At 43.6% G+C, this 19,468-nt stretch overlaps 1 protein-coding gene and 1 pseudogene across 3 annotated transcripts in view; one reads left to right on the top strand and one right to left on the bottom strand.

Annotated features, from left to right (window-relative positions):
* TTC7B (tetratricopeptide repeat domain 7B) overlaps positions 1–19,468 on the bottom strand; it is a 276,135-nt gene that overhangs the window by 219,071 nt on the left and 37,596 nt on the right. The gene's annotated exons all lie outside the window — the stretch shown is intronic.
* On the top strand, positions 8,486–9,071 carry LOC100596726 (annotated as a pseudogene).

Raw genomic sequence — 19,468 nt, 5'->3', positions numbered from 1 at the left:
TTTAACGCATTAAATGCTGTCAGCTTCTACGAGAGTCTCTATAGATATGGTCTCAGAAAACAATAAAGGGGCACATCAGTGAAGGCTCAGCTGCCGTCTGGGAACAGCCAGGGCCTGTTGGTGTGAACGCCTCCCAGAGAGCTCGGCTTGGTGAGTCCCTAAGGAGGCTCACTAATGCGAGGTTAATCAAGAGAGTTGGCAAGTTTGCCTTTCTTCTCCATCCCTGAACTCGAGTTGAATCGTGGAATCAACCCAAGTTCAGGGGCTTCAAATGGTCAGCCGGCCTTGGGGGACCACTGTCCCGGTGGCCGCGGCAGGAACCAGTCCTGCAGTCCTGCGGCGGTACCTGCGCAGGATGCAGGGCAGGGGCTCCAGGACGGCGGGGCGGGGCGAGAGCGCGAGGAGGGGCAGGATGAGACGGGGCAAGAGTGTGGGGCGGGGCGGGGTCGGGGAGAGCAGTGGGCGGGGCGGGACGAAACGCGAGGCGAGGGGAGGCGGGCTGGGCGGGGCGGGGGCACGGTCCCAAGCCCTACCCGGCCGAGGACGCCCAGAGCAGCTCCGCGCATGCGCGACTGTGGCGCGCTACTGCGCTAGAACGCGGCTCCCGCGACCCCTGGCGGCGGCTGCCGAGGGGCTGCGGGACGATCTTGGGCGGCAGCTAGCAGCGAGTCCTAGCTGATGTGGCCCTGAGTCAGCTTTTAGAGGTCCCAAGACTCGTTCACAGGCCGCTAAACGCAAACTAAGGCACCTCCCAGCACACCAGGATCGACGTGTCCTCCTTCAGTCCGGACTTGGCGGAATCTGCACCTGGAAGCCCCTCCGCAAACGACCCGCCAGCCCCAGTCCAGGAAGCAGGCACCCCTCACTCCCCCTCTCAAATGGGGGCTCTATTCCTGTCTCTAGCTCTAGAGTTGTTGTGAGGATAAAGGGAGCTAAGGGACAAGTGCTTAGAACAGTGTCTAGAAGGAATTATTTTAATGCTGTAGTCATTATTAATAATGTATTATATTTTTACAATTCCAGAACCTGGCACACAGTAGGCACTCAACGAACCGTTCCTCTGTCTTGAGAGACTGCGGTGGGCCCTGCAGGGCAGCTGCCTGCCTCTGCCTGCTTCAGGGAAGGCCCAGCCAGGCCGGCCCCAGCTTCCTTCCTGCTCTTCTGCCCCACTCCGACCCACTCCGGAGAGCCACACTCTGAGCCGCACATGACTCTCTCCTTCTCCACGGAACAATCTGTGTTCTGCTCCCGCCCCCGAGAGAGTTCTGAGCTTTCCAAATATGGATGCTTTTTGCATTCCCAAAGCATCACGAACATTTGGGAGAAGAAAATGAACACCAGACATGGTTTGGAAACGATGGAAGCCAAGGGATGGGTGGTGACGGAACAAGCACCGTACTAGGAGTTTTAAAATATAAAACACGAGTCTGGCCTAGGTGATGTCTTACAACCTCACTAGCTTTGTAAGCAGTCTAGGCCCCAAGGAGATCCTAGAAGTAAGCACCCAAACCCTAAGAATAAAAACTACAGCGGCCACCACCACACATTACAGAGGCGAAAACTGCATTAAGGAGGCCCAGAGAGTCACCTGCTGTCAGAGGAAATGAGCAGTGGGAGGCAGTCCCTTGAGAGCCAAACAGCTTTAAAGTTGACAAATTGATATGAACCAGCTCGTCGGTGAGTGTAGGCAGAAGAGGCATTAGACACAAGAGTATTTGTTTTTATATCAGGGCCAAACCAAAATCTATTTTCACCTGAAATGGAGTGGATCTCAGAATATACTGAGAAGGATGCCCTTTTGCCTAGGCACCTTGTGTGTTATTCAGCTAGAGTTTATCTTCAATAGTGTGCCCCTGGATGCCAGGGCAAAATGTTAAAGAATGGCCCCGTCACAGGCACCCTGTGCAGCAGGCACTGTTGTCCCTGGCGCAAATACAGGGAGATAAAGCAGGCAGCTTAGATATGACACAGCCTCAACACCCAACCCAGAATAAGCACTCACATATTTGCTGATTTAATGAATTAATTAATTATACAGTCTAGTTTGAGAAAGGCAAATGGCAGATGTGAAATAATTAAAATCTGAATGCCAAATTAGATGGTACTAGCTATAAATAGAGGTGGAATCAGAAGATGGAGAGATTGGTGTGGACAAACGGGGCTGGAGAGGTCTGTATGCAACAACGGGTGTCACCAAGGGCGGACTCAGCACAGGTTAGAGATGACTCCCAGTTGGATGGAGAAGATAAACAGAGGTGGGGGGTTGGCCTGGCAGGGGTGAGGGCAGGTGGGCAAGGAGGCAGGCAGCCTGGAGCAGAGGATGGGTGGGACACAGCAGGACATGCAGCCAGCCTGCCAAGACTAGGACATATCCTCCACAGTCTGGAGAGGTGCATGCCATACCTAGACCTGCCAGGGTTAACAGGACGACTTGAACTCGAGATTCAAGCAATAAGGGAGAGGATGACTCTTTTTCAAGATAATTAGCTCCTGATTATCTCAACATGGTACATTTAAACCTCACACTGGCTTGTCCTGACACTCAGGCCACTATTTACACTCTTCACCACATTTTAACATCACCTTAACTGAGAATGTAAATCCGGCACAAATGTCCAAATGCTCATGTATTTCAGGCATTGTAAACCCCAGGGGAGAGCTCTGTGTCATCGGCATCCCTCCACCCCTTCACTAGCCCAGAGCCCTGGGGGGCATTCTGCTTATAGGTGGAGCTGTCTTGTTACTTGCTGGGGCCTTGCAGGGCCCAGCCTCTAGCCATGCCCTCCAAACGAGCTTCAGCCGCTCCTGGGTTTTAACCAAGTCCTGCACCTATACACAGACCTATTCCTGAATCCTGACCAACAAGCCAATAGCCTGGAAACCTTTATGCTGAGCACTAGCCAAGAATTCCAATGTTTCCCCAGGATAGCACCCTCTTGTGGACAAAGAGATTTCACCATGTTCAACCAATCCAGTATCTTCCCTCTACCCTCCAAGGAAAATGGGCTCCTTCTCCTGAAATCGCCTTTGCAAAAATTATAACAGTGAGAAAATTATGACAGTGAAAGAAATCTGATCTAACCAACCCCTATCTTACCATTAACCCCCAAACATTGGTATTCCTGGGCTTAGGTCAAGCTAACTTTAGGAGATATTTAGTTTATAGTTTAAATGATAATAGCACTTCCCCAAAACTCAACTGCCTCTGTCAAGCTAATGAAAGACCACCAGGTTAGGAGGATGAGAGAGCCTGAATTCTGCTAAGGCATAAGTGATTACCAGTCATTGTTCCAAAGGTCACAAGATTTGCAATTTCCCCAATTACTCCTGCAGATAACATCACCACAGTAGAACCTAAGATTGGCCTTTTGAGGTATCTCTTCAGGTTTTTGCATTTCTGACAACCAGCAGCCCCACCAGATCCACCACAGGGCCATGCCTTGTGGCCCCACCCAGAAGCAGACTCAGCACATGAAGACCATTTTCCACACCCCTATGATTGCATCCCCAACCAATCAGCAGCACCCATTCCCTTGCCTGCCAAACTATCCTTGAAAAACTCTAGCCTCTGAATTTTCAGAGATTGATTTGATTAATAACTCCATCACCCATGTGGCACAGCCAGCCTCATGTCAATTAAACTCTTTATTGCAATGCCATGGTCTCAGTGAGTTGGTTTTGTCTGTGCAGTGGGCAGGAAGAATGCAATGGGCAATTACACTCCTGCAGTCTTCACTTGGTTTGACAACATTATTACCTGCCCAGTGAGCTAAGCTAAAAATTTCACTGTCATCTGGATTCCTCCTTCAACCACCTTCCCATACCAACTCCCAACACACACAGCCTATCTCTCTGGCCTACTGCTTCTCTTTCAAATGACTCTGGATTCTGACTTGCCTGCCCCTGCCTTGGTTCAGCCCTTTGTACTTGGAATCTAGGCTTTTGCAATACCTCTGATATCTGTCAGGATCCAGTTAGGATAATGAAAACATTCTAGTTCTTTCAAATAAAGGGAATTGAATGTATGGAATTGTCTGCATAGAAGATGAAAGAGATAAGAGGCCAAACAGGATGGTTTTGTACCCCAGAATTCTGAAATAGCAGGAAGCCACTAACATCCCTAGGCCTGGAAAGAACATGGGGAGGAGGTAGAGTCTTAAGAGCCCAGAAGCTGGGGCCCTAGAGAGCCAAAACCCAGAGGAAGCTCCCTAATGGGCACTAAAACTACAGAGAAAGGTTTCATCTGACAGGAGCTAGGACAACTGAAGAGACACCATTGCTGGCAAAGGTGCTGCCTGAGGCAGAGAGAAATACCCTGGCTTATCTCTCTCTTCCAATTTCCTACCAGTGCCTCTGCTTGACCAAACCCAGGCAGAAACCACTGACTTGGGTACCTGGGAAAAAGCCTGCAGAGTTCAGCCCACTGGAATACAGAACAGAGAAAGGGCCCAAATCCAACTAACCCCCTTAACCAGTCTCCTTCACAAGAATCTTTAATTCTTTCTAATCTATTCTCCACTCTGTGCCAGAAAGATCTTTCTTGCTTAAAAACTTAAGTCATTCCTCCTGCTTAAAACTTGGCAGGGGCTGGCAGTTTCCTGGCAGAAAAAATAGGACTTATCCACCAGGCTGATTTTGTCAATCAATTGCAAATATAGGAAGTATTGCTTCCCTTGACTATGACATGTATCGGGTTTGCTCTATAATATGAGATGGGCTCCTACTCAAATTATTGTTATAGAACAGAATAGAGACTACTCCTCAAAGTCATCACCCCTGAAACTGGGAAATAACTAAAGATAACTACTTTTGGATCAGGGTTGTTTGCCATGATCAAGAGGCTAAGGGCGCCAATGAAAACATACCATACAAAAGAACAGGGAGAGCAAGTAAAGGCTATTAAAATCTATTAAAACAACAGGGTAACTAGAGATTGAATTAGCAATCAAACAACTTCTACAAAGAAAAGCCCAGGCTCAGATGGCTTCCTTGGGGAACTGTACCAAATACTTAAAGAACTACCACCAATTCTTCACAAACTCCTCCAAAAAGCAGAAAAGGAGGGAACACTTCACAACTCATCCTATGACACCAGCATAACATTGACACCAAAACCAAAGGCATCACAAGAATACCACCAATATCTATTATGAATATAGTATTAAAATGCCCTACAAAATATTAGCATATAGAACCTAGCAATGTATTAAAAAATCATATACCATGACCAAATGGGATCTAATTCAGGAATGCAAGGTTGGTTTAATATATGAAAATCATTCAATGTAAAATGCCATATTTAAAAAATAAAGCACAAAAATTACATGAACAATGCAATAAAAAAATTAGACAGTGTCTAACACCCTAAATGATAAAAACACTCAACAAACTAAAAATAGAAAAGAGCTTCTTCAAGTTGATAAAGGCTATCTATGAAAATGCCACTGCTAACATCTTAGTGGTGAAAAACTGAAAGCTTTCCCCCTAAAATAAGGATGTCCACTCTGGTCATTTCTAATCAACATTGTACTGGAGATACTAGCCAGCACAATTAGGCAATACAAAGCAACAAAGTCATCCAGATTGGAAAGGAAAATGTAAAATTATCTTTATTTGCAAATGCCATGATCTTATATATTTTAAAGCCCTAAAGAATCCACGAAAACAATATAATAGCTAATAAATGAGTTCAGCAGGGTTAAAGGATACAAGATTAATAAACAAAAATGAGCTGTATTTCTATACCTTAGTAATGAGCAATCTGAAAGTGAAATTTAAAAAATAGTTTCACTTATAATAACATAAAAAAGAACATTTAGAATAAACTTAACAAAAGGAATGTAAGACTTGAATGCCAAAAAAATCTACAATACATTTTTGAAAGAAATTAAAGAAGACATCCCATGTTCATGGATTGGAAGACCTGATATTGTTAAGACAGCAATACTTCCCAAATCGATCTACAGATTCAACACAATCCCTATCAAGTATTATTTCTTATACTAATTTACAAGCTCCTGACCCTAAAATTTATATGAAATGTAAGCCAAAAAAAATCTTGAAAAATAAGAACAAAGTTAGAAAACACACTCCCCAAACTCAAAACTTACTACAAAGCTACAGTAATAAAGACAGTGTGGTACTGGCATAAGGACAGACATACAGACCAGTGGAATAGAACAGAGAGTCCAGAAATAAACACTTACATATATGCTCAACTAATTTTCAACAAGGATGCCAAGACAATTCAATGGAGAAAGAACAGTATTTTCAACGAATTGTGCTGAAACAACTGAAGATCCACATACAAAAAGAATGAAGTTGGATGCTGACCTCACAAAAATACACAAAAATTAACTCAAAATGGATCAGACACCTAAATTTAAGGTAAAAACTATAAAACTCATAGAAGAAACCACAAAAGTAAATCTTCATAAACTTGATTAGGCAATGGTTTCTTAGATATAAAACCAAAAGGACGAAAATAATAAAAGAAAGAAAATGAACTGGACTTAATCAAAATGAAAAATGTTTGCATTTCAAAGGACATCACTTAGAAAGTGAAAGACAACCCACAAAATTGGAGAAAATATTTACAAACCATATATCTGTAAAAGAAATTGTATTTAGGATATATAAAGAACTACTACAACTCAATAATAGAAAGACAAATAACCCAATTAAAAATGGGCAAAGAATCTGAATAGATATTTCTCCAAAGAAGATATACAAATGGCCAATAAACACATGAAAAATTGCTTAATACCACTTATCATTAGGGAAATGCAAATAAAAACCACAATGAGATACCATTTCATACTCTGTAGGATGGCTATAATCAAAAAGACAGATAACAACAAGTGTTGATGAGGATGTGAAGCAATTAGAACCTTCATGCAGGTGAGCTGCTTTGGAAAACAGCTTGCAGTTCCTCAAAAACTTACATTCAGAGTTACCATGTAATCCAATAATCCCACCCCTAAGTATATATCCAAGAAAAATGAAAATCCAAAATGTTTTGGATGGGATTATGTTCACCAAAAAACTTGTACACAAATGTTCATAGCAGCATTATTAATAGTCAAATAATAGAAACAACCTGCTGTCCACCAACTGATGAATGGATTAACAAAATATGCAAAATGGTATATCCATACAATGTAATATTCAGCCACAAAAGGAAATGACACATGCAGCAACATATAAGGACCTTTAAAACATTATGCTAAATGAAAGAAGCCAGATACAAAAAGTCAAACGCATGACTTCATTTATACAAAATGTCTAGACTAGGCAAATCTATAGAGACAGGGTATAGATTAGTGGTTGACTAGGGCTACAGAGTTGGGGTGGGGGTTCAGGAAATGGGAAATGACTGCTAATGGGTAAAGGTTTCTTTTTTGGAGTAATAAAAATTTTCTGAAATTGATTATGGTGATGGTTGCACAACTCTGAATATACTAAAAACCACTGAATTGTACACTTTAAAGGGTCAAATTGTATGGTATATGAGTTATATATCAATAAGTCTGTTATTTAAAAAAGCTATAAACAGAATTCCGGGAAGATGGTGGACTATGAAGCACCAGGAATCTATCTTCCCACATAGACAACTACTGTACTGGCACAATCTGTTCAATATAACTATTTTGGAACTCCAGGGTCTCTTGAAGGCTTACAATTTCCAGGGGAAAGCTTGATGGTAAATTGCAGTTAATTTCAGCTTTTAGCATAGTAGAAGCTGTGAACACGTTCCTAGAGAAGCAAATATGAAGCTTGCAGGAGCTAGGGTGGGCAAAGAGCACCCTGTCCTCCAAATATTGAGTATCTGTGTTCTGATCACTGACTGCTGCTTCTGATCACAGGGGTGCAGACAAGAGGCAGTAGCCATTGTTGCTGCACCTCCCTACATTATTGCAAGCCACCCCACACACACCAACAGAAGTGACATCTAGAGGATTTAAAGGGCCAGTGCCCTTCCCCCCAGCCTCACTTTTCTCTTTCTCCCTTTTGAGAGCCAGACATTCGAGACTAGAGAATTCAAAGGCAACTACATACATGGGGAAAATTAGATGGTTGACCATGCATGCCCATGGAAAGGCACAGACTCAGAGAAGACCTAAGAAGACCCTCAAATGTATACTCCAGGCTGATCCTTGGCACAAAGACAGCCTACAATATTTTTTTTTAAATAAACAAAAACAGCAAACCCTAAGAACGGGGAGAATCCTATTCCCAGAGTTACCACATTATTAGATTCAAATGTCTATTTTTCAACAACATAAAAAAAAAAAAAAATCAGAAGGCACACAGACAAAAGTGGAAAGAACAGCCCATTCAGAGGAAAAGTATGTATCAACTGAAACTGTCCTTGAAAAAGACCTGATGGCAGATCTACCAGACAAAGAAACACCCATTTTAAAGATGCTCAAGGGACTAAAGGAAGATGTGGTGAAAGTCAAGAAAATGATGTATGAACAAAATTGAAATGTCAAGAAGGACAGAAAACCTAAAAAGAAACCAATAAGAAATGCTGGACAGGAGGCCTAAATGCCGCCTCTTGCGCTGCCTCCATGTCTCTAGTGATCCCTGAAAAGTTCCAGCATATTTTGCGACTACTCAACACCAACATCGATGGGCAGTGGAAAACAGCCTTTGCCATCACTGCCATTAAGGGTGTGGGCCAAAGATATGTTCATGTGGTGTTGAGGAAAGCAGACATTGACTGCACCAAGAGGGCGGGAGAACTCACTGAGGATGAGGTGGAACGTGTGATCACCATTATGCAGAATCCACGCCAGTACAAGATCCCAGACTGGTTCTTGAACACACAGAAGGATGTAAAGGATGGAAAATATAGCCAGGTCCTAGCCAATGGTCTGGACAACAAGCTCCATGAAGACCTGGAGCGACTGAAGAAGATTCGGGCCCATAGAGGGCTGCGCCACTCCTGGGGCCTTCATGTCCAAAGTCAGCACACCAAGACCACTGGCCACCGTGGCTGCACTGTGGGTGTGTCCAAGAAGAAATAAGTCTGTAGGCCTTGTCTGTTAATAAATAGTTTATATACCCCCCCCAAAAAAAAAGAAAGAAAGAAAGAAAAGAAATTCTGGGCTGGGTGCAGTAGCTCACACCTGTAACTGCAGCACTTTGGGAGGCTGACGCAGGAGCATCACTTGAGGCCAGGAGCTCAAGGTTACAGTGAGCTGTGATAGTGCCACAGCATTCAAGCCTGGGTGACAGAGCAAGACCGTGTCTCAATAAAAAATAGAAGTGAAATTCTAGAGCTGAAAAAGTACAATAAGTGAAATGAAAAATTCACTAGAGGGCCTCAAAAGCAAACTTGAGCAGGCAGTAAACTTGAAGACAGGACAATAGAAATTATTGAGAATAAGTGCTATGGTTTGAATGCGTCCCATTAAAAGGATGTATTCAAGACTTAATCCCCATTGCAACAGTGTTGGGAGGTAGGGCCTAATGAGAGGTGACCATACCATGAAGACAGAGTGAGTGATTAATGCCATTATCTTGGGAGTAGATTCATTATAAGAGAGGAAGTCCAGCCCCCTTTTCCTTCTTTCTCTCACCCTCTCACCTTCCACCATGGGAAGATAAGGCAAGAAGACCCTTGCCAGATGCTAGAACCTTCACATTGGACTTCTTAGCCTCCAGGAATGTGAGAAATAAATTCTTTTCTTTATAAGCTACCCAGTTTCTTGTGTTATATGACAGCAGCACAAAAATAACTAAGACACTGAAGAACAAACAGAAAAAAACATTGAAGAAAAGTGAACAGAGCCTAAGAAACATGTGGAACACCATCAAGAGAACTAACATACGCATTGTGGGAATTATAGAAGGAAAAGAGGGAGAGAAAGGAGCAGAGAGGATATTTGAAGAAATAATGACTGAAAACTTTTGAAATTTGGTGAAAGATATTAAGTGAAAAGTACAATTATCATTTATTATACTTTTTCAGCTCCAGAATATAAACATCTAAGAAGCTCAACAAACTCCAAATAAAATGAACTGAGAAAGATCCATACCAAGGCACATCATAATAAAACTTTTGAAGGACAAAGGGAGAATCTTAAAAGCAACAAGAAGCAACTTGTCACATACAAGGGATCCTCAATAAAATCATCAGCAGATTTCCCATCAGAAACATAGGAGGCCAGATTGCAATAGGCTGATATATTCAAAGTGCTCAAAGAAACAGACTCTTAACCAATGTATTAGTCCATTTTCACTGCTATAAAGAACTTCCTTGAGCCTGTGTAATTTATAAAGGAAAGAGGATTAATTGACTCACAGTTCCACATAGCTGGGGAGGCCTCAGGAGACTTACAATCACAGTGGAAGGGGATGCAGCCACCTTCTTTACAAGGCAGTGGGAGAGAGAGAGACAGAGTGAAGGAGAAACTTCAAACACTTACAAAACCATCAGATCACATGATAACTCACTCACTTTCAGGAGAACAGCATGGGGAAAACCGCACCCATGAACAAATCACCTCCCTCCCTTGATACATGGGGAATACAGATCCCTCCTTCAACACATGGGTATTACAATTTAAAATGAGATCTGGATGGGGACACAGATCAAACCATATCAACCAAGAATCCCATATCTGCCAAAGCTATCCTTCAAAAGTGAGAGATAAATTAAGAAATTCCCAAGTAAACACAAAAGCTGAGGAGTTTTTTTTACCGCTAGAACTGCCCTGCAAGAAATGCTCACAGAAGCCGTGTAAGGTGAAATGAAAGGACACTAAGCAATAACTCTAAGCTATATAAAGAACTAAGGATCTCAATAAAAGTGAATACATTAGCAATTATAAAACTAGTATTATTGTAACAATAGTTTGTAACTCCACTTTTTATTATCTGCATGACTTAAGAGACTAATATATTTTTAAATTATTACTCAAAAACTAGTATTATTATAACTTTGGCTTGTAATTCCATGTTTTGTTTCCTATATAATTTAAGAGACAATGCACTTAAAAGAATTATTAGCTTATGTTTTGGGGCATACAATGTATAAAGATATAATTTTGTGACATCGCTAACAGAAAGGGGTGGGGATAGAGCTTTACAGGAATGGAGTCTTTGTATGTTAGTCAAGCTGGTATACATTTAAGTTAGAGTGTTAAACTTTATGATATTAAATGGAATCTTCATGGTAACCACAAAGAAAATAGCTAGCAAATATACACAAAAGGAAATGAGAAAGAAATTTAAATATTTCACTACAAAAAAAATCAACTAACAAAAAAGACAATAATGCAGAAAGCAAGGGACAAAAAAGCTATAAGGCATGTAGAAAATATAGCAAATTACAGAAGTAAGTCCCTTATCAGTACCTACTTTAAATGGAAATGGATTAAACTCTCCAATCAAAAGATGGAGATTGACAGAATGGATTTTAAAAAAGATCCAACTATATGCTGTCTACAAGAGACTCTGGATCCACAGACATAAATACACTGAAAATGAAAGAATGGAAAAAGATATTCCGACTGGACAAAGTGGCTCACATTTCTGATCCTAGCACTCAGGGAGGCTGAGGTGGGCGGATTGCTTAAGTCCAGGAATTCAAGACCAGCCTGAGCAACACAGTAAGACTTCATCTCTACAAAATAAAATTTAAAAATTAGCCAGACATGGTGGCATGGGCCTTTAGTCCCAGCTACTCGGGAGGCTGAGGCAAGAGGATCACTTGAACTCAGGAGGCTGAGGCTGCAGTGAGCTGTAATCACACCACTGTGCTGCAGCCTGGATGACAGAGCGAGACTCTGTCTCAAAACAAACAAACAAAAAGATATTCATGCAAATAGTAACCAAGAAAGCAGGGATGGCTATACTAATATCCAACAAAATAGACTTTAAATAAAGAAAGGCGTTGGATGTGGTGGCATGCTCCTGTAATCTCAGCTATCCAGGAGACTGAGGCAGAAGAGTCATTTGATATGAGGAGTTTGAGACCATCCTGGGCAACATAGGGAGACCCCATCTTGACAAAAAATAAAAAAATTAGCAGGGTTATGATGGTACACATCTGTAGTTCCAGCTACTCGGGAGGCTGAAGCAGGAGATCTCTTGAGCTCAGGAGTTCAAAGTTACAGTGAGCTATGATAGCACCACTGCACTCCAGCCTGGGCGACAGAATGAGACTCCATCTCTAAAAATAAGAAAACAAATAAGAGACAAAGAAGGATGTTATATATTAATAAAGAGTCAATACAGTAAGAAGATACAACAATTATAAACATTTACACACGTAATTACAGACCATCAAAATACATGAAGCGAAAACTTCGTACATTGAATTGAAGGGAGAAACAGAGAATTCTATAATAGTAGTTGGAAACTTCAATAACCCTCTCTTAAGAATGAATAGAACAACCAGGCCAGGCGCGGTGGCTCATGCCTGTAATCCCAGCACTTTAGGAGGCTGAGGCAGGCAGATCACCTGAGGTCGGGAGTTCAAGACCAGCCTGACCAACATGGAGAAACCCCGTCTCTACTAAAAATACAAAATTAGCTGGGCGTGGTGGCACATGCCTGTAATGCCAGCTACTCAGGAGGCTGAGGCAGGAGAATTGCTTGAACCCAGGAGGCAGAGGTTGCGGTGAGCCGAGATCGTGCCATTGCACTCCAGCCTGGGCAACAAGAGTGAAACTCCGTCTCAAAAAATAAATAAATAAAAGAACAACCAGACAGAAGTAAGGACATAGAGGACTTAAAACACAATAAACCAACTAGACCTAAGAGACATAAACAGTCACTGTACCCAATTTTCTTCTCAAGTATGCATGGGACATTTTCCAGGACAGACCACGTGTTAGGTCACAAATTGAGTCAAAACGTGGTATGTGCACACAATAGAGTATTATTCTGCCTGCAGACGAAAGAAAATTCTGACACATGTTACAACATGGATGAACCTTGAGGACACTATGTTAAGTGAAATGTAAGCCAATCACAAAAAGGCAAATACCACATGACTCCACTTATATGAGGTACCTAGAGTAGGCAAAATCAGACAGACAGAAAGTAGAATGGTGTCTGCCAGTGGCTGGGGGTGGGAGGGGAATGGGGAGTTATTGTTTCACGAGTTTTTAAAAGGGAAAGAGTTCTGGAGACGGATGGTGGTGACAGTTACACAGCAATGTGAAGAATACATTTAATCCCACTGAACTGTGCACTTAAAAATGACGAAGATGGGAAATTTTGTTATATGTGTTTTACCAAAATAAAATAAACTAGGGAAAAAAGCTATAGAGTATATTTATAATATGAAAACTGAAATGACTTAGATGTTTCATGGGAAGCTATTTAAAAAATATTCATAGGCCTGGCACCGTGGCTCACGTCTGTAATCCCAGCACTTTGAGAGGTCAAGGCGGGAGGCTCGCTTAAGCCCAGGAGTTCGAGACCAGCCTGGGCAGCGTGTCCAAACCCCATCTCTACAAAAAATACAAAAATTAACCAGGTGTCGTGGCGCATGCCTGTAGTCTCAGCTACTTGTGGGGGCTGAGGCAGGAGGATCTCTTAAGTCCGGTGCAGGGGATGGAGGTTGCAGTGAGCTGAGATTGCGCCATTGCACTCCAACCTGGGTGACAAAGCAAGACCCCATCTCAAAAAAAGGAAAAAATCCATAAGGCACACCACTGTGCAGCCTTTACAAACTATGTTCTCAAAAATATCTAATGACGTGGAAAAAAAATTGTACACACATACACACACAGAGTGAAAAAATATAAAATAGTATATAAAGCATAATCTCAATTGTATATAAAAATAGTAAATATATGTACTGTGTGTGTGTGTGCTTGTGTGTGTAACAGTGGTTAACCAGTTCAAGTAACAGTATGGTACCTGATTTTATTTATAAATATTTAAAAATAAATATTAAGTATATATATATATTTTTTTTTCTTTATTTTCCAAACAGCCTACACTCAATACACAGCTAAAGAATAAATGCTCATTTTTAAATCAAAGGGATTGCATTCAGTGTTGGCTGGAATGGGAGGAGGCTGGTTCCTCACACTGCAGGAAGGAAAGCACACAGGTACCGCCGTTCTGCAGGGCAATCTGGAAATACCTCTCTTCGACCCAGAAACTCCACTCTGGAAACCTCTCCTAGGGAAATCATTAAGAACAGGCACAAAGACCAGGCTGACAGGGTACTCATCACAGCCTTGTGTATAACAGTGAAAAGCTGAAAACAACCTACATGTCCAAAAATAGAGGCTTTAGTTAAATAGATTATACTTCATCCATACTATGAAATGTTATACAGCTGCTTAAATGTTGCAGAAAGTTATCTACTGTCATGGAAAGTGTTTACGATCTATAGTGAAGTAGAAAAAGCAGGTCACAAAGCAGTATATGTGGTATAATCCCACTTTTATATAAAAAAATTCACACATATAAGAGGTGTAGAGAAGATCTGGAAGGAAATGAACTATAGTGTTAACAGCAACTGCCTTGAATAGATGGATAATGGAAATCTTTATGTTCTTTTGATTAGTCATCATTTCTGAATTTTATATAAAACACATGTATTTTGTCTATGTTAAGAACAATAAAGCTGGGTGCAGTGGCTCATGCTTATAATCCCACCACTTTGGGAGGCCAAGGCAGGAGGATAGCTTGAGTTCAGGAGTTCGGGACCAGCCTGGGCAACATGGCAAAACCTCATCTCTAGAAAAAAATACCAAAAATTAGCTAGGCAGGATGGTGCACGCCTGTAGTCCCAGCTGAGGTGGGAGGATCGCTTGAGCCTGGGAGGCAGAGGTTGCAGTGAGCCGAGATCACACCAGCCTGGCAACGGAGCGAGATCCTGTTTCAAAAAAGTAAATAAATAATAAATATTTAAAAAGAACAATAAAATAAAATTGTGGGGGATGAAACAAGAGATCAATACCAGGGACAGCTAGAAGTATTGCTGGCTAGCTCAGCTAAGGAGCATGGCAGGCAGGGCCTTCAGGGACAGGAGGGGCAAGGCCATCACAGCCACCTGCTGCTCCCAGCCTCAGCTGTCCATGAGATCTGACTATTCAAATCCCCTTCCACTGATCTTGGATTTATAAATTCAAAGCATCTTCCCATTTTGTCTTATTTAGTCTTCTCAGTACTCTTGTGAGAGTATTATTAGCTCTGTTTTGCAGATAAGAAAAGCCAGACTTAAATCATTCACAAATCACAGAACACAATCAAGGCTAAGCAGGTTATCTCACAACAGAATCGCATCAACCATATCCTCACTCACAATGAGTGATTACGCTCCCACTGACAGGCAGCTCAGTAAAATGGAAAGAGTATGGATGCTGGAGTCCACAGGCCTTGCTTTGAATCCCATCTCAACTCTGAAAGGCAGCCTCTTAACCCCTCTGCAGGGAATGATAATACTAGGATCCGGGATTGTTCTCAGGATAAGCACAATCACGCAGGTAAATCACCACGCACCATGCCAGACTCTCCATCAGCACTCAATAAATGCTCAGGCACAGGGAACCCCTGCCTCTCAGTGCAGCTGAGCTCTCCGGCAGCTGTGAGGTTAGAAATCGGCTTCCATAAATGGGACTAACATTGAACTTCTCGCGGTTTCCAGTGCCCGGCTCTGGCCCCGTCCCTGAGGCCAAAACAGACCGAGTCTTTCTTCCTCCAAGAGCCCTCCACACAGGTAAGGCCTGCTCCTCCACCCCTGGAGGCTGCTCTTCCCCCAAAAAGCCCCATTCCTTCGGTGTTGATCAGCCTCACGCGGTCTGGTCCCAAGGTCATCTCTAGTCCACAGTGACCCTCTCACAGAGCAGTCACCTGGCTGCTCCCCGATTTTCCCTTCTCTTCTTCCCTGCAGGGGCCACCCCAAAGAAAAAAATAAAGAGCCCTGGGCCTATCTGATGAAAGGCTTATATTCGGAAGAGCCACTGCTGTGGACATCTGTCATGGACACTGGACACTGCCCTTCCTCTGATCCCCCTAATGGGACCAGCCCCTCTTCACCATGGTAACTGGATCAAGGATGAGAATGTGATCCAGTTGGGGCCAATAAGACACAACAAGAACCCGGCCGAGATGTCTGAGGATCACACCCAGGAGAATGAGAGTCTGGAGCCGCTCCGCTCACCTGGGGCCTGAGATGGAAAGCGACAAGAGGGGAGGGGAAACAGAGAGGAAGAATCCATGTCTTTGAGCCCTGAAGCCAGCTGCCACTGAAGTCAGTTTAAACTGGGGTTTCTTTCACCTACGACTGAAAAGGCCCTAATGCCCAGATCTTGGCAGAAACTAGAAAATGGATCCGCAGCGTGGCTTGGGCAGTCAGCGCTGCATACACCATTTACCCCTCTGCATATGCCTAAGGCAGGAGCTTAGGCCCTGCCCTCAGAAAGCCCTGTGGGATGGAGTTGTCGAGGCTGACTTGGATTTGCACTGTCCCCTCCACCCCCTCTGTGAACAGAGCATGCCTGCTCACTCCATCTGCCTGCCAAGCATCTGGCTGGGGCTGGGCAGAAGGGATGATGTAGGTAGCTTCTCCAGCTGCCCCTGACTTCTAGGTACTCCCCATCCTCCAACATCAGCAACAACTTTCCCTTCCCTAAGCCGCACTCCAGGCCTCTGATCTTCATGTAATCTTCCCCTAAAGATTCCCCCGATAGGCCGGGCACGGTGGCTCACGCCTGTAATCCCAGCACTTTGGGAGGCCGAGGCGGGTGGATCATCTGAGGTCAGGAGTTTGAGACCAGCCTAGCCAACATGGTGAAACCCCGTCTCTACTAAGAATACAAAAAAAATTAGCTGGGCGTGGTTGCACGCACCTGTAATCCCAGCTGCTCAGGAGGCTGAGACAGGAGAATCACTTGAACGCAGGAGGCAGAAGTTACAGTGAGCTGAGATTGTGCCACTGCACTCCAGCCTGGGCAACAAGAGTGAAACTCTGTCTCAAAAAAAAAGATTCCACCCGTAAATGTAGGGATCCCAGGTCCCACTTCCTGATGGCCAAACCCTCTGCCTGACAAAGCAGATCCACTAAGGCACCAATGTATTCATGGAAAAAAGCCGGCCTCTCCCCTCTCCCCATAACCGGATGTTGTTACCTGGGGCATCTGAAGAGGCCAGTCATTTGTGGTCAAACCCAAGGGATACATAAGAATAAAAATAACACATTTGTTGATCTTCCGGGCATTGTGCTAAGTGCTTGACATGTATTCACCTATTCCCTGCACAAGCCTGTAAGGCAGATATTATTATTATCTCCATTTACAGATGAGAAAACAGACCCAGTGGGGTGAAAATAATTTGCCCAAGACCCTTTAGCTAGTAAGTGACAAAGCCAGAGGTCAAACCTGGACAGTCTGACCCCAAAGCTTCATGCCCTTAACCAGTGCATGGAAGAGCAATTTCCACCCAGGAGCAGGGAGGAATGGAGAAGGTAAAGGAGCTCTGTAAAGCGCCGGACATGGTGTGACCTCCTCCATCTGGGTACGGAAGTCACTTAGCTTGACGGAAAAATTTCCTGCCAAGCAACATCCCCATATCTTGGTCCTGCCCTGGATTGTGTGACATAGGGCAAGTCCCTTCTCCTCTCTGGCACAGTCTCCCCTACTGGGAAATAAAATGTCTGCACGGGAGATGACTGTGCTGGTGGGAGATGACTGTGCTGACCCCACTTGCTCTTCGGAGCCAGTCCTCTGCTTTGGTGCCATGCAATCTGGAAAGGAAGTTAATTCCCCTGCTGTTTCCAGGCCCCATTTTTTAAATTTTTAAATTTTAAAATTTCCAGTTTTAAATTTTTAAATTTTAAAATTTCCAGTTTTAAAATTTTATTTTACTAAAAAGGGAACTGTTCCTTTTGTCTCTTTTATTATGTTTCTGTTTATAAAGCAGAGATAGGTGCTTACTTTCCTCTGTGTATGCAGAAAAGAAGGCCACAGAAAATGCTGAGGAAGCCAAGTAGCCCTGTTATAGTAGGCAGCTAGTCAGGCATGAGCAGGGCAGGAGAGGGCTCCCCGTGACACACACACACACACACACACACACACACACACACACACACACACACCAGGAATGTCAGGTGACCATCAGGTGCTGGTCAGGCAGTTGTTAACTGTTTCTCTAAAATAATAATTGGTAGCAGCCTGCATCAGGAAAAAGCAGCCTTCCAGCAGATAGAAGAAACTTGAAATTGGTGATCAGCAGCTTCCCAATAAGTTCTCAGGAGTTGGGCGAGGGGCTCAAGCATGCACACTAAAGGTCAAAATGGCGGAGTGTAACTGGTAGATGACCTTCTTCTAGGAATGCTAGATTGGCAAGGGAAGAACGCCTTAAGTGAGCATGCATACAACTCCAGTCATTTCTTACATAATTCTAATGTACTGTGCTATGACAGCATCAAATATGATTGACTCTTCCCAGGGGGCTTCAGAGAAGACAGCAATATGAGCTCAAAGGACAGAACTTACAGGAGGAAACCCGGCAAGGGTGAGGCATTAAGGCAGAGGAACCAAGGGCAGGAGTACAAATCTAGGGTATTCTTGAGTGACCTGAATGTTTTCTCCCTGAAGAAACCTTACCTGGCCCAGGCGAGTTCCAGTCAATGTGCCAATAGAGGAGAGCAATTAGGAACATGGGCGTCAGACTGAGACCCCATTCTGCCACTCAGAGGAGAACAAGGGCCCTAGAGCCAGTCTCTGAGGTCAAGTCCTGGCTCAACCACTTCCTAGCTGTAGGACCCAGGGCAGGTTTACCTAACCTCCCTGTGCACCAGGTTTATTTTCTGTAAAATGGAAAGAATAATGGTGTTTACCTCATAGGTGGTGGCAAAGACTGAATGAAGGCTGGGTGCAGTGGCTCACGCCTTCAATCCCAACACTTTGGGAGGCCGAGGTGGGTGGATCACCTGAGATCAGGAGTTCGAGACCAGCCTGGCCAACATGGTGAAACCCTGTCTCTACTAAAAAAAAAAAACACAAAAATTAGCCAGGTGTGATAGTGCACACCTGTAATCCCAACTACTTCGGAGGCCGAGGCAGGAGAATCACCTGAACCCGGGAAGCGGAGGTTGCAGTGGGCCGAGATTGTGCCATTGCACTCCAGCCTGGGCGACAGAGCGAGACTCCATTTTTTTTTTTTTTTTTTTTTTTTTAAAAGAGTGAATGAGATACTGGGATAAAGGCCATCACACCTGGCACGCAGGAATCTTTCAGTACATCACGGCCACTGCTACGCTTCTGCATAACCTCACCTCGTCTCATTTCTCTCTTCTGTAAATTTGGGGTTTGGAGAGTTAAAGAGACAGGAAATCCCCTAACACAGTGCTGGCCCATAGGAGGTTCTGGGAGCTGAACCGTGCGGGCTTCCGATTCCTAATCAGCAAAGGCTAACATTGGCTAGCCAGGGGAAGGGACTCTATCTGAAAACCCTGGCCAACTCAGACCTCAGGTCACCAGGGAAAAGT

This window comes from Nomascus leucogenys, chromosome 22a (genome assembly GCF_006542625.1).
Source record: "Nomascus leucogenys isolate Asia chromosome 22a, Asia_NLE_v1, whole genome shotgun sequence".
NCBI classification, from domain to species: Eukaryota; Metazoa; Chordata; class Mammalia; order Primates; family Hylobatidae; genus Nomascus; species Nomascus leucogenys.
This window is presented reverse-complemented; position numbering and strand designations above follow the sequence as displayed.